The sequence below is a fragment of the Lithobates pipiens genome, unplaced genomic scaffold (assembly GCF_037356315.1).
Source record: "Lithobates pipiens isolate NorthernLeopardFrog02 unplaced genomic scaffold, aLitPip1_a1.2 Scaffold_25, whole genome shotgun sequence".
NCBI classification, from domain to species: Eukaryota; Metazoa; Chordata; class Amphibia; order Anura; family Ranidae; genus Lithobates; species Lithobates pipiens.
Genome location: NW_027507787.1, coordinates 105,452,219 through 105,469,428, shown reverse-complemented (window position 1 = coordinate 105,469,428; position 17,210 = coordinate 105,452,219).

Sequence of the window (17,210 nt, the reverse complement as noted above, 5' to 3'; positions counted from 1 at the left end):
GAAGACCGCACCAGAAGCAGACCCCCAAAGGCACCAGAAGACCGCACCAGAAGCAGACCCCCAAAGGCACCAGAAGACCACACCAGAAGCAGACCCCCCAAAGGCACTAGAAGACCGCACCAGAAGCAGACCCCCCAAAGGCACCAGAAGACCGCACCAGAAGCAGACCCCCAAAGGCACCAGAAGACCACACCAGAAGCAGACCCCCAAAGACTGCAACAGAAGCAGACCCCCCAAAGGCACCAGAAGACCACACCAGAAGCAGACCCCCCAAAGGCACCAGAAGACCACAACAGAAGCAGACCCCCCAAAGGCACCAGAAGACTGCACCAGAAGCAGACCCCCCAAAGGCACCAGAAGCAGACCCCCCAAAGGCACCAGAAGACCACACCAAAAGCAGACCCCCAAAGGCACCAGAGGCAGACCCCCCAAAAGCACCAGAAGACCGAAACAGAAGCAGAACCCCAAAGAAGGCACCAGAAGACCGAAACAGAAGCAGACCCCCAAAGGCACCAGAAGACCACACCAGAAGCAGACCCCCAAAGGCACCAGAAGCAGACCCCCAAAGACCGCACCAGAAGCAGACCCCCAAAGACCGCACCAGAAGCAGACCCCCAAAGGCACCAGAAGACCACACCAGAAGCAGACCCCCCAAAGGCACCAGAAGCAGACCCCCAAAGGCACCAGAAGACCGCACCAGAAGCAGACCCCCCAAAGGCACCAGAAGACCGCACAAGAAGCAGACCCCCCAAAGGCACCAGAAGACCGCACCAGAAGCAGACCCCCCAAAAGGCACCAAAAATTTGGCCTCACTGGACCTAGAGTTGCCACCTCATCCCTTTAAACCCAAACACATATGAATTGCACAGGTTCTGAAACCAATTTAATGCAGATAAGGCACCAAGTGAGTTTAATTACCACCTGAATCAGCCACAGAACCCGTGAAATTCACATGTGTTTGGTTTTAAAGGGATGAGAGGGCAACTCTAAGCCCTTGTACACACGTTCGGAGATTCCGACAACGAAATCCGTCAGATTTTGTCCGACGGATTTTGTCCGAAACTGTTGTATACACACGGTTCACACATAGGTTCTTTACCACATGATCAGCTGTGTCCAATCACAACAAATGTTAGATGACATGCTAGTACATTTTTGGCAGACAACGGTCTGTTGTCAGATTTTTGCATCGTATGTACTGTATTGTTGCACAAAAGTCCAAAGTACAAGCACGCATGAGCGGAATAAATGCTCACCAAACACGACATTAGCAGAAGGTGCCCAAAGGGTGGCGCCCAAGAGCTGAAATTCCACGTAGTACATCACTGCATTCGTGTTTGTTGGCCTACAATTGTGTATAATCTTGTATGCAGGACAAGTTTACGGCACACGCCTTTCGGACAAAAGTCTGACGTTTTGTTGGCCAAAAATCCAATCATGTGTACGAGGCTTAAGGCTTGGTAGACAGATGTGGCTCGCAGCAGGGGTCCAGTTATAGTCCATTCACACAGGGGCAACATGACTTCGAGCGAGACTTTGGGAGGCAACTTGGACACGACTTGAGTATGAATCACAGCACGACTTGAGGCAACTTATAAGGCAACTTGAAGTTGCTTCCAGGACAGGGGACTTTACCAGTGGTCAATCACATAATAATCAGCTCTGTGGGAGGGAGGGGTTTGCCTATTTTTACTTCCTGGAAAGTTACTTCAGTTAAGACAGGGGATCAGACTTGGAGGCAACTTCTATTGAAATCAATGGGTACAAGTTGCCTAGAAGTCAGATTGAAGTAGTTGCCACCTGTCCAAGATGAACCCAGACAGTACGGGTTTTGAAACATGTGCCCGGGTCTCTGACCACCTGAGACCCGGGCACATTATTCCTTTCAGACCCGTCAGTGGCTCCCTTCCTGCGCGGCCGTGTCTCCTCAATTTCGGGGTCCGCAGCGGCGTAGCGCTTATTAATTTCTGCTCCTGTTTAGCTGTCTGAGACTCTGAGTACAGAACGTGAGGCGGGTGGCAGAGGCGGAGCCTCCATGGTGCTCTCCTCCAATCCCCTGGCTGGCTGCAGAAGGGACAAGGAGGTGGGCGGAGCCTCCATGGTGCTCTCCTCCAATCCTCTGGCTGGCTGTAGAAGGGACAAGGACGTGGGCGGAGCCTCCCCATTCCCTGCTGCTCTGGAATGTGTGCAGAGATCGCGCTGGACTGCAGCCAAGCATGTAAGGTACGTTTTTTCATTGTCAGGTTTTCAAAGTACTCTCACCTCTCATTCCCCCTCTCCCCACCATACACTATACATACACCCCTCCCCCCACCATACACACCCCTCCCCCCACCATACATTATACATACACCCCCTCCCCCCACCATACATTATACATACACCCCGCCCCCCACCATACACCCCCCTCCCCCCACCATACACTATACATACACCCCTCCCCCCACCATACACCCCCCTCCCCCCACCATACACTATACATACACACCTCCCCCCACCATACACACCCCTCCCCCCACCATACATTATACATACACCCCCTCCCCCCACCATACATTATACATACACCCCCCTCCCACACCACACACCCCCTCCCCCAACATACACTATACATACACCCCCTCCCCCACCATACACCCCCCTCCCCCACCATACATTATACATACCCCCCTCCCCCCACCATACACTATACATACACCCCTTCCCCCTCCATACACTATACATGCACCCCTCCCCCACCATACACCCCCCCTCCCCCCACCATACATTATACATACACCCCCCTCCCCCCACCATACATTATACATACACCCCCCTCCCCCCACCATAAACTATACATACACCCCTCCCCCACCATACACCCCCTTCCTCCACCATACATTATTATTATTATACAGGTTTTATATAGCGCCAACATGAGGGCAGACATCACATTTACATTACAATTTGGTACAAGAGGAATCAGAGGGCCCTGCTCGCTAGAGCTCACAATCTAAAAATATACATACACCCTCTCCCCCACCATACATTATACATACACCCCCCTCCCCCCACCATACACTATACACACACCCCTCTGCCCTACTGACACCGCCCTCCTGCCCTGCTGACACCGTCCTCCTGCCCTGCTGACACCGTCCTCCTGCCCTGCTGACACCGTCCTCCTGCCCTGCTGACACCGTCCTCCTGCCCTGCTGACACCGTCCTCCTGCCCTGCTGACACCGTCCTCCTGCTCTGCTGACACCGTCCTCTGCTCTACTGACGCCGTCCTCTGCCCTACTGACGCCGTCCTCTGCCCTACTGACACTGTCCACTGTCCTACTGACATCATTTACTGCTCTACTGACACCGTCCTCTGGTCTACTGACACCTTTTACTGCCCTACTGACACTGTTTACTGCTCTACTGACACCGTCCTCTGCCCTACTGACACCGTCCTCTGCCCTACTGACACCGTCCACTGCCCTACTGACACCGTCCACTGCCCTACTGGCACCGTTTACTGCTCTACTGACACCATTTACACACCCCTCCCCCCACCATACACTATCCAAACACCCCCCCTCCATACACTATCCATATATACAGTCCCCCCATATATACTGTTCTCCACTCCCCAGACAGCATCCATATATACAGTTCTCACCGGGTGACACCGTCCTCTGCCCTACTGACACCGTCCACTGTCCTATTGACACCATTTACTGCTCTACTGACACCGTCCTCTGGTCTACTGACACCACTTACTGCCCTACTGACACCGTTTACTGCTCTACTGACACCGTCCACTGCTCTACTGACACCATCCACTGCTCTACTGACACCGTCCACTGCCCTACTGACACCATTTACTGCTCTACTGACACCATTTACTTCTCTACTGACACCGTCCACTGCTCTACTGACACCGTCCACTGCTCTACTGACACCGTCCACTGCTCTACTGACACCATTTACTGCTCTACTGACACCATTTACTGCTCCACTGCTCTACTGACCACGTCCACTGCTCTACTGACACCATTTACTGCCTTACTGACATTGTCTACTGCCTGCCCTACTGACACTGTCCACTGCCCTACTGACACTGTCCACTGCTCTATTGACGCCGTCCACTGCTCTACTGACGCCGTCCACTGCTCTACTGACACCGTCCACTGCTCTATTGACACCATTTACTGCCTGCTCTACTGACACTGTCCGCTGCTCTACTGACACTGTCCGCTGCTCTACTGACACTGTCCACTTCTCTTCTGACACCATTTACTGCTCTACTGACACCGTCCTCTGGTCTACTGACACCATTTACTGCCCTACTGACACCATTTACTGACCTACTGACACCGTCCACTGCTCTACTGACACCATTTACACTTTTCTACTGACACCGTCCACTGCTCTACTGACACCGTCCACTGCTCTACTGACACCGTCCACTGCTCTACTGACACCATTTACTGCTCCACTGACACCATTTACTGCTCCACTGCACTACTGACACCGTCCACTGCTCTACTGACACCATTTACTGCCCTACTGACACCGTCCACTGCTCTGACACCATTTACTGCCTTACTGACATTGTCTACTGCCTGCCCTACTGACATTGTCCAATGCTCTACTGACACCGTCCACTGCTCTACTGACACCATTAACTTCTCTACTGACACCGTCCTCTGCTCTACTGACACCATTTACTGCTCTACTGACACCATTTACTGCTCTATTGACACCGCCCACTGCTCTATTGACACCGTCCACTGCTCTACTGACACCATTTACTGCCCTACTGACACTGTCTACTGCCTGCCCTACTGACACCGTCCGCTGCTCTACTGACACCATTTACTGCCCTACTGACACCATTTACTGCCCTACTGACACTGTCTACTGCCTGCCCTACTGACACCGTCCGCTGCTCTACTGACACCATCCACTGCTCTACTGGCACCGTCCACTTCTCTATTGACACCGTCCACTGCTCTACTGACACCATTTACTGCCCTACTGACACTGTCTACTGCCTGCCCTACTGACACTGTCCGCTGCTCTACTGACACTGTCCGCTGCTCTACTGACACTGTCCGCTGCTCTACTGACACCGTCCGCTGCTCTACTGACACCCTTTATTGCCCTACTGACACTGTCTACTGCCTGCCCTACTGACACTGTCCGCTGCTCTACTGACACCGTCCACTGCTCTACTGACACCGTCCACTGCTCTACTGACACCGTCCACTGCTCTACTTACACTGTCTACTGCCCCTACTGACACCATCCATTGCTTTACTGACACTGTCTACTGCCTGCCCTACTGACACTGTCTACTGCCTGCCCTACTGACACTGTCCACTGCCCTACTGACACCATTTACTGCTCTATTGACACCATCCACTGCCCTACTGACACCGTCCTCTGCTCTACTGGCTGACAGTGTCCACTTTTAAGGTAGGCTATTTTCACTGACATTTCTTTTATTAATCATATCATATTTTATGGGTACACTAAATGCTTTTGTTTTATTTAATCATGCCCCTTTAAGTCCCCCCACTTTTAATGCAATTTGGCTATAGCAACTGTTCACTGTAGCACACTTCATTACTACTCTTTTTGGGTAACCCAAGGTATTTTACAATCCTATAGCGTGTACTACAAAAAAATTGCCATGCGCCGTGAAAATGTTCAGGTTTGGCTTGAAGAAAAGGTGGCAACCCTAGATTGAAGTAGTACAGGAACTTTTACCCTTGGCTTTAACCTTTCCCTTCACCTTTCATATATTTCTTATTACCTTTTACTCTATATAACTCCCCCTCTATCCCAATAATCAGGCCACACAGGAGTTTTGGAGTATAAATGGCCATAGCAGCCTTTATTAACAACTCTTCAAACCAATAACTTAAATAACTTTATTAAATATATATATAACCACTGTTTAGTAACGGCAATTTGAAAGAACTCCCAGTCAGTTGGTCTTTGACGGTACCACTTTCCACCTTTTAAACACCTGTTTATCAGCCCGGTGACAACCACCTTTCCCGCAGTGCCACCAAATCCCGTATTCCAGCCTACCCTTCCGCTGGGATACACCAAAAGGGGGCCCATATCGCTATGAGCTCCCCCCACATTTCCATCATCTGTTTTCTTTTGCCCCAGCAAAGACCAAAAGACACCACCGCTACAGCTGCTATGATGACCCTCATCACCGAAACCTGCAAGAAAGAGCAAAACACAGACAACAAGAATGACAACAAACACATAAATACCAGCATTCCCCACAAAAACAAAATCTAGTGCCATCCACTCCAGTGCCATCCACCCCAGTGCTACCTGCCCCCAGTGCCATCTGTTGTCAGTGCTATCTGTCCCCAGTGCCACCTGTTGTCAGTGCCATTTGTCCCCAGTGCCACGTATCAGTGCCATCTGTCATCAGTGCCACGTGTCATCAGTGCCACATAGTGCCATCTGTCATCAGTGCCACATATTAGTGCCATCTGTCATCAGTGCCACGTATCAGTGCCATTTGTCATCAGTGCCACCTGTCAGTGTCACGTGCCATCTGTTGTCAGTGTCACGTGTCATCAATGCCATTTATCAGTGCCATCTATCATCAGTGTCACGCGTCATCGGTGCCACGTATTAGTGCCATCTGTCATCGGTGGCACGTATTAGTGCCACGTATTGGTGCCATCTGTCATCAGTGCCACGTATTAGTGCCACGTGTCTTCAGTGCCACATATTAGTGCCATCTGTCATTAGTGCCACATATTAGTGCCATCTGTCATTAGTGCCATATATTAGTGCCATCTGTCATCAGTGCCACGTGTCATCAGTGCCACGTATAAGTGTCATCATTGCCACGTATCAGTGCCATCTGTCATCAGTGTTACGTGTCATTGTCCTGGTGCTCCAGGGCCTTCAAAAGTGTAATAAGTAGTCAACAAGTTAGATGTGTAATTTATGCTCCTAGAACACCTGATGGCGCTCCCTGCATGTTGGGCCTCTCTATGTGGCCAGGCTGTGAAAAAGTCCCACACATGTGGTATTGTAATACTCAAGAGGAGTAGCAGAATTTTTTTGGGGGTGTCATTTGTGGTATACACATGCCATGTGAGAGAAATAACCTATTACAATGACAATTTTGTGGAGAAAAATTTAAAAAATTAAAAATCTTAATTTTGCAAAGAATTGTGGGAAAAAAATGACAACATCAAAAAGCTCACTATGCCTCTTACTAAATACCTTGGGATGTCTACTTTCCAAAAAGGGGTCATTTGGGGGTTATTTGTACTTCCCTGGCTTGTTCGGGTCACAAGAAGCAAGATAGGCCACCAGTACTTTCACAAAGACCAAATAATATCCACTAATTTGGGGTATTTTTTACCAAAGATATGTAGCAGTATAAATTGTGGCCAAAATTTATTAAGAAAAATTAATAATTTGCATAATTCTGTCACAGAAACAAAGAAATATGCATTTTTTTTTCAAAATTTTCGGTCTTTTTTCATTTATAGCGCAAAAAATAAAAACCCCAGAGATGATCAAATACCACCAAAAGAAAGCTCTATTTCTGGGAAAAAAAAGGACAAAAAATTCATTTGGGTACAGTGTTGCATGACTGAGTAATTGTCATTCAAAGTGTGAGAGCACCGAAAGCTGAAAATTGGTCTTGGCAGGAAGGGTGTTTAAGTGCACAGTAAGCAAGTGGTTAATGTTAGGTGCATTTCACACATGACATGTCCATTTTGACAGACTGCCAGCTCAGCAATGATCACTCTGTTTATGCGTTGCATTTAAAAATGGAAAGGTAGAAAAAGTAAAACTCAATGGGCAGGGGCATTTTGAAAGCGCTAAATACAGTGCTTCCAAGCCCCTCAAAAAATGCTGCTTGGAGGAATTTTTCTAACATCCCGCAAGTGCACTGCCCCAGTGTGAAAACACACAATGCACAGAATGGGAGGCAGTTTCCAGGCACTTTTTAGAGGCCATTTCTAGTGCTAAAATGTCTGAAAACTGCCTCAGTGTGAAAGGGGTCTTAAGGAGATTGTATAGTGTATGACCACCCTAAATGTGCATAACAAGACAGAAAAACTAGGTCTATGCAATGCGTTTTTTGTTATGGTTGAAGTCAAGATCTCAAATAGGATACAAGTCCCTGGCATATTCCCTAATCTGTAGTGTCTTAAAGGGGTTGTAAAGGTAAATGTTTTTTCACCTTAATGCATTCTATGCATTAAGGTGAAAAAACATCTCACACTGCCGGCGCCCCCAGTCCCCCCGTTTTACTTACCTGACCCCTCGAAAATCCTGCGCTCGCCCCCGACTTCCTCTTCGCCGCTCAGCCTGGCCGCTGATTGGCTGGAGTGGATGGATTGAAAGCAGCGCAGCCATTGGCTCGCGCTGCTGTCAATCACATCCAATGATGCAGCGCGCCGGGGCCTTGTGATACAGCGAGCGGCTATAGCCGCCGGCTGTATCACGGGAGCGCGCCCGCAGTGCTTCTCACCAATGCGAGGGAGCTCGCATTAACGTGAGAAGCACCTGCGGGAGGAAGCAGAGACAGCCGCCGAGGGACCCCAGAAGAGCAGGTTCGGGGCCACTCTGTGCAAAACGAGCTGCACAGTGGAGGTAAGTATGACATGTTTGTTATTTTAAAAAAATAAAAAATTTTACTTTACAACCCCTTTAAAGTGGTTGTATATTCATTTTTTTAACTTTTACCTACAGGAAAGCCTATAATAAGGCTTACCTGTAGGTAAAAAAAATATCTCCTAAACCTGTACGGTTTAGGACATATTCCCCTCGGTATGCGCCGCTGACTGCAGCGGCGCATGCGCACAAGGGGATCCTCGGTCTGAAAATCCGGCAGTGGCCGACCGGCCGGAATGAAATCTCCGCGGCTCCGCCCACTCACAGCGCCGGAGCCGCGATACCCAGAAGATACACAGAGGGAGCATGTCAGCTCCCTCGGCGTGGATCGGGCCAGATGTCGGGGCCTCGTTCTAAGGTAAGTATTTCATAATGAGCTAGTATGCGGTGCATACTAGCTCATTATGCCTTTTGATTTGCAGGTGTTAAAAAAAAAATAGCGGGTTTACTACCGCTTTAATACAGTAAACATAAGGAACACAGCAAATCAATTTCCCTCATGCTTCATTCACAAATAGAACATAATCGCCAACTTACATTAAACTGAAAGATACACTTGGGTATCTGCACTTCAAAATAAGCCCCTCTATCACCTGGACTGTTATTGACAAGAGACACTAAAATCTTTTGCATTTTCAGCTGGCCATACAAGAGACAATCTGATTGGACAGAGGTTGTGCTTTAGAGTTAGCCTGGCTGTACATGGAGTCAAAAAATTTTGCTTGTTTAGCAGGAATGGCTGAATTTTGATCCATGTACAGGCTGGCTGGTTGTACAGAAGTTGATCTATTGGATGACTTGTGTACAACCAGACAATTTTCCCCAATGATCAGTGTGGATAGCTGACAACACTAGTAATTTGAAAACAGCCCACTGTCATACTGCAATGCCACAGTAGGAAAGATTACCCCATCCAAAGAGAAATGTGTGAATGGGGGGGGGGGGGGGATCCGCTTTTCCCTCCTTCAACCTGCATGTTAAAGTAAAAAAAAAAAACCCTAAAAACCACCATGTGTATGGCTTGAATAAAACTATGCGAAAGAACACAAATGGACAGTCACTTGCACCGTATAGTTTCTGGTAGTTCTAAAGAAGGTTGTAAAATCACATTGTACAGTGTATGGCAAGCTTAAATGTGCTTACAATACAGAAAAACTACAGAATGCAAGATGTTTGCATTACATATCACATACTACACAATATAGAGTATACGGCAGTATGCTCTACCCTTGCATTCTAAGTATATAACATTGAAAAATAAAAAAGGAAGAAGAAACCCTGCAAACCAACTTTCCAGATAAATCCCTCATTCACCAATAGACAGCATCACGCAAGTTTACAAAAGCGGCAAACTGCACTTCAAAAATAAGCCCACATGTCATCTCTCTAGTGACTGACAAACTTCACAACATGAAAGTGGTGTACATACCTGAATGTGACTTGATATTCACTTCTTCCAACGCACTGGATGATCTGGTCACAGACTCTGATAAATTCAATCCACTCTAGATAAAATCCAAAATGCAAAGGAAGAAACAGCACAGAGTCACCTGGGTTTAAAAGTCCAAAACATGTCCTGATAGGAGGATACAACATTGTAACAAGTTAGGGTTCACTGTCTGGTCACAAGCAAAGGCCAGTGCTCCAAATTTAAAAAAAATGCTGCCAATCTCTTGTCTGAAAAACTGGCATCCTGGGAGACAGAAGAAAGCTTTTGCAAGCAAAACCTATACATAAAAAAAGGTAAGGGTTTTTCCTTGGATAGTTTTTTCTTCATAAGCTATAAGGCTTGATTCACACCCATGCATTTTTTGTGATTTTTGCATTCTGCAGATTTTCACTACAGCCCACTTAATATGTTTTCATATGGAACACATTCTGTAGTACAAATCTCCAAAATGCACAGGCGTGAATCCAGCCTAAGTGCCCATGCACACTGCAGCTTCTAAATCTGTCCAAGGTCTGATTCACACTTTTGCAGTTTGCATATTGCAGGCGTATTTAGCATTTTTCAATGCACATCTTTAGACCATTTAAACCATCTAATGTAACCAAAAAACAGAAAATCCCTGGCCCTTTCCAAAAAATGCACAGATGTGAACTACATCCATAGGAAACCATGTTAAATGGACTGTAGGGTGTTTATGCAAAACTGAAAATGCACAAAAAAAAAAAAAAAGAAAGCATAGGTGTGCTTTTTTATGCATTTTACACCAGACTATTGACTATTAGGCCTCATTTACACTGGCCTTGACGGCTGCATCTAGAGTCATTTAGAGGAAATTTCTAAATAAAATATAATGGATTTTAAGGCTGGATTCACACTAACGCTTTTTTTGATGCATTTTGCAGAGATGCAGGGACATTTTTTTTAACATGGGTTCCTATGGAACACACATCAATGCATTTTTGTGCCTCTGCATTTTTGGAAAGGGCGGGGCATTTTTTTCATGCAAAAATGCAGCGTTTTTTCATTAATAGAAGTCAATGGAGCTGCATCAAAAAACGCAAGCACTGCATTTTTACTGCGATTTGCAGTTTTGTTTTGTTTTTTTCACTGTATATAGCTGGTTGGCAAGCAACCACAGTGAAGAAAAAAAAAATAAACGCGGCAAAAACGCATGTCCAAAAACGCAACAAGCACTGCAAAAACGCTCAAATGCAACATGCATAGATGTGAATCGAGCCTAAGGCCCCCTTCACACTGGGGTGGTTTTCAGGCGCTACAGCGCTAAAAATAGCACTTATGTAGCGCCTGAAAAAAACAGCCGCTTTCACACTGGAGTGGTGCGCTAGCAGGGCAGTGAAAAAAGTCCTTCTAGCCACATCTTTGGAGCGGTTTATTCACCGCTCCTACCCATTGAAATCAATGGGGCAGTGCGGCTATACTGCCGGCAAAGCGCAGTTGCAGCGGTGCTTTGTGGGCGGTTTTAACCCTTTTTTGGCCGCTAGCGGGGGTTAAAACTGCAGCACTAGTGGCCGCATACCGTCGCTAAAACGACGGTAAAGCCCCGCTAAAAATAGCAGCACTTTACCGCCGACGCCAGCACCGCCCTAGTGTTAAAAATGTCCATGAATATAGGTTCCCATACAAGAGTTCTTCAACATCAAAACATGAACTGGAGAAAATGCTAGCCAACCTGGCTATGCTTCCATAGTCCTGCTGCTATGCATACCAGTCCCTCAGACCAGCGGCTGTTCAGACTCGCTTAGCCTTGAAGATTGCTGCACCTTGCTGCACAGTAGAGCTGCACAATTATTCGTTCAAAAATTGTGATCTTGATTCAACCCCCCCTCCCGATCTCTATGCGCATTTCCCTGATTCATTCCCGTAACAAGTGCAGAAAGTTCTCTGCTCACTCAGCTGTCAAAAAAACAGGTAGCTTGCCACATTTTTCACAAAATTGTCAGCGCTGGGAGATAACTATAAACATTGTAACATTTAGTACTTTTAGAGATGAAAGGGATGAACTTTGTGTAAATGAGGTCAGTTTAACCACTTAAAGAATAAACCTTTTTCTGACACTTGTTGCTTACAAGTTAAAATCAGTATTTTTTGCTAGAAAATTACTTGGAACTTCCAAACATTACATATATTTTTTTTAACAGAGCCTAGACAATAAAATGGCGGTTGTTGCAATATTTTATGTCACATTGTATTTGTGCAGGGGTCTTTCAAGCACAGTTTTTTGGGAAAAAATACACTTCAACAAATAAAAAATAAATAGAAAAACAGTGACGCTAGCCCGATTTTTTTATATATTGTAAAAGATGATGTTACGCAGCGAGAATCGTGATCTTTATTTTAAGCAAAAAAAATCATGATTCTCATTTTAGCCAGAATCGTTCAGCTTTACTGCACAGATACACACTCTGACCTCTTGATAGGAGCCCACCTGACTCCTGGGATGAGAACTCGAGGCTGCAAGTTTCCAGCAAAACCCAGACACAGGATTGAAGGTTAGCAGCCATCACCGAAAATCATGCTAGGTCTTATTTTCGGGGAAACAGGGTATGTGGGTTATATCGACATATCAGGTGCTGGACACTGGCACGCCCCTTAAGGCGTGAACTTCCCCCATGTAACCCCTCCCATTATTGGGAGTCCTCAGTTTTGTAGCCAAGCAAAGTGTATAAGAAGAAGAAGGGAGGGACCTCTGTGTCCCCTGATGTACATCAAAGAAAAGGATTTTACAGGTAAGCTGTTTTAAAAATCCTATTTTCTTTTCTTACATCAGGGGACACAGAGCCATAGTAATAACTATGTGGGATGTTCCATAGCAATGGCAACTGAAGGGGGGAGACAGAATCAAGGAAACAGCAGGCCAGAGGACTCATACTGCAGTCTGCAGTGTATACTGTGCCCAAAGGCAATATCCTCATGACCTTTAATATCGATTTGAAAAAAACAGATAAACGTCTGAACCAAAGACCAAGTTGCGGTCTTACAGATCTTACCCATAGAGGCCTAATAATGCACCACCCAAGAGGCACTAATCGCCCTGGATGAATGTGCTCTTAATATGAGAAGGAAGAATTTTCTTCTTTAAGCTGAAGCTTGATCAATCACTTGACAAATCCATTTGGAAAATAGTGGCTCTTGATGCTGCCTGTCCATATCTTGGACCCTCTGGCTGTACAAACAAAACCCGTGTTTTGCGAATCTCAGCGGTCGCATTTAAATAGATTCTGATCGCTCTTACTACATCAAGTGACTGTAGTGCTTTCTCTTCCCCAGATTAAGGCTTCTGGGGAGAAAAAGGGAAGAATAATATCTTGGTTTAAATGAAAACCTGTTACCACCTTTGGTAAGAATTCAGGATGAGGACATCAAACCACCTCATCCTTATGCATGATGAAATATGGCTCTTACAAGACAGAGTCGTTAGTTCCAATACTCTTCTAGTAGAAGAAATGGCAAGCAAAAAAAGATTATCTTACTTGTCAAAGAACCAAGAGAATTTCTCGTAAGGTTCAAACGGCTGATTTAACAAAGCCAACAAGACCAATTTTAAATCCTAAGTATTTAGAGGTGCCTTGATATGGGGGATAAACTGTGTTACCCCCTGAATAAGCTACGCACCAAGAGTAGGAAGCAACAGGCCGTAGGAAAAGACATTGACATGGCCTGGATCTGGCTCTTGATAAAAGTCAAGGCCAGCTTCATTTCAGATCACATAGGCAGGAATCCTGCCTATTGACATACTTCCTGGGGTGCCAACTCCTGGATCCATACCAAGAAACCTATGCCTTCCAGATTCTATAGTAAGTAATTGTGGAAGCCGGCTTCCTGGCATTAGTCAAAGTAGACACTACTGAAGGAGATCACCCACAATCTTTTATAGAGTCTTATCTTTATCTTTTTATAAACTCCTTGTCCATAAAGTTGGATGAAATACCGGACCTTGTGCAAGAAAGGTCTGGCTATAATGGCAGAGTCCAAAGGACTCCTACTGCCATCTTTATGATCTTGAAAAATTAAGATCTTCTGGGACCTGGCTGGGGTCACCAGAATCGCCTCTTCTTGTTCCTGCTTAATCCTGCGGACAAGGCGCGGAAGTATCAGAACTAGAGGAAAAGCATAGATCAGTGAAAACTGATCCCCTGGGAAGACTAATGCGTCTGTTCCTCCTGCTAGCGGACCCCTTGTTTGACATAAAGTTGTCGACCTTCTTTTTTTTTTATCCAGAAAAAAAACTAGTATCCAGCCACAGCCCCCATAGTTTTTCAAATTTATCAGGGCAACCTCTATGCTGATAGACAATGTTTTCTATTCTCAGCGTATTACCAACTGTCAGGGAAATAGGCGCAATCTCACGAGGTACGTTCGTGTTAACGCGCGTCAGCGCCTACGGAAGCGTAAGGTAGTTTCAAGACGAACGGCCGACGCTACGTCTAACCAGGCGGGCATACGCGGTGTTGATACGAACACGCAACGTACTCGACGTAGCCGTACGATCGCCTCGACGCGCTCACGACGTGACCTGGGCACCTCGCCTATTTAAACGTTCGCCTGACAGTGCTGCACCGCTGGATTATTGTCAGCTCCCCTGTGTACCTGTACCCGTGATTTCTGCTATCCGATCTCCTGTGTACCGACCCGGCTTGCTCGACCTGCTCCTGTTGTTCTCCTGGCTCTTACTGCACCCGATCCCGGCTTGGCTTGACTACTCTTCTGGACTTCTGCTGCTCCGCTCTTGGACTTCCTAGCACGGTTGCCCCCAGAGACTTGTTTACCCAGGCTCTTGTCCTCTGCTGCTGCTACCTGGCAACCTGTGCTACTGTGGGCACTGCATCCCTGTGTCATCTTCAGGGTTGTGCTGCACTCGGCCGCAAGGGGAGCCCTCTCAGCATCTCGGCCTCACTCCTGATCGTGACAGTATAATCCAGCCATGCCAGAGGCCGACAGAGGTGACTCCCCAATGGAGGCCATTTTACAAGAAGTTAAGGCCCTTACTCCAGCTATTCAGGAGCTCCAAGAAAGATATCTCTGGCTGAAGGAACACCTGCAGCACTCTTGAACCGCCCACCTCCTCTGGTCAAGTTCCTGTTTTTACAACTTCAACCTCTCCAGAACCACGAGTCCCAGCCCCAGAGCACTTTTATGGGGACCGAAGGAAATTCAGATCCTTCAAGAACTCATGTTTTCTTTACTTCTCCCTGCAACCTTAGACCTTTTCTTCAGAAGCGACCAAGGTGGGGTTCACCATTTCACTGTTGAGGGACGATCCCCAGACGTGGGCCCATGGCCTGCTGGAACAATGCAGCCCTTCTGTGAATACCTTGGATCAGTTCTTCAAGGCTATGGCACGCCTGTATGATGACCCTTTTCGGACAGCAACAGCTGAAGCAACCTTGTACGAAATGAGATAGGCAGTCATAAACTAAAAGATGCGTAAATTCCAGAAAATGTACCATCGTTTTCAGACGCTATAACATTTGCGCAAACCAATAAATATACACTTATTAACATTACCAAAGATATGTGGCTGAATACATTTTGACCTATAAGTATGAATAAAATTGAGTTTATTGGATTTTTCTTATAACAAAAAGCAGAAAATATAATTTTCTTTCAATATTTTTTAGATTTTTCCGTTTATATCGCAAAAAAAAAAAAATTGCAGAGGCAATCAAATACCTTCAAAAAAAAAAAAACCTCTCTATTTGTGGGGAAAAAAGGATGAACTACGTGACCCACACTGACCTACCTGACACACGCTGACCTACCTGACATACATACACTGACCTACCTGACACACACTGACCTGGTCCCTGACATACAAACTCTGATTGACCTACCTGACCAGGAGGAGATAGACTTCATGTGTTCAGGTACTACAGCAGCAGCTCATCTGTGGTGCTGGTGTGCAAGGCAGCCAGAGGAGAAGAGGAGAGCCGCCCGTCCAAGTGGGTATTGATGTGGTGCGGCCGCCGCATTGTCATTTCTGCCTTCTTCCTGCTCCAGCACAGCAAGCTGGGAGAGGACTAAGATTGCAGGAGTGTAGGCTAAGGGAGCCGCTGCGAATGCTGCTCAGGGTGGCGGCGTCATCCCTTTCTCTCCCTCCTGGGCTCTAGACTCCACGCTACCATAACAGCTGCGGGACAATCCAGACCAGAAGTCGTAGGCCAGGCCCCACGAGCACTAGCGCGGAGGAGGAGGAAGTGCAATCCTCCTCTGCTTTGAATGTTGGGCAGTGTGGGCACAGTGGGCAGTGACGTTAATGGTTGCTAGCCGCCAGGCGGCTATAGCAATCAGTGACCAAGAGTAAAGTCGGGTGGAAGCGGGGCAGAGCTAAAGCTGGAGCTGGAGCCAACCAAGGCTCAGTCTGCCCCTGTTCCCTGCATTCTGGACCGAGACTCTGGGCTACTGGTCCCAGACTACGGCCACCCCCTAAAGATGCCTCTGTTTGTTCCCAAAGTAGGGACGTACATCAGAGTGCAATGGTCGGCAAGTGGTTAAAGCGACGCAGTGCCGAATCGCAAAAAGTGCTCTGGTCTTTGGCCAGCCAAATGGTCCTGCGCTGAAGTGATTAAATGCCCAAAATGGTCCTTGGTGACTAAAAAAGGCACACTCCTGACCTTTGAATGCCAAAAAGGTCCTCGGTGACCAGGGGCGGACTGACAACTAATGGGGCCCCCAGGCAATAGAAGCTCATGGGGCCCCCTTGGGCACCACACCTGCACAGGGAGACATGGGGGGAGCACACAGGGGGAAACTGGAGGAAGAACGCACACGCACACACAGGGACACACACACACAGGGACACACACACACAAGGGGACACACACACACACACACACACACACACAGGGGGACACACTTACACACACAGGGGGAACCACTCACACACAGGGACACACTGACGCACACAGGGGGACACACACACAGGGGGAGACACACACAGGGGGTCACACTCACACACAGGGGGAGAGACACACACACACACAGGGGGAGAGACACACAGGGGAAGAAACACACACACGCACAGGGGGAGACACACACGCACAGGGGGAGACACACACACAGGGGGACACACACACTCACACCACACACAGGGGG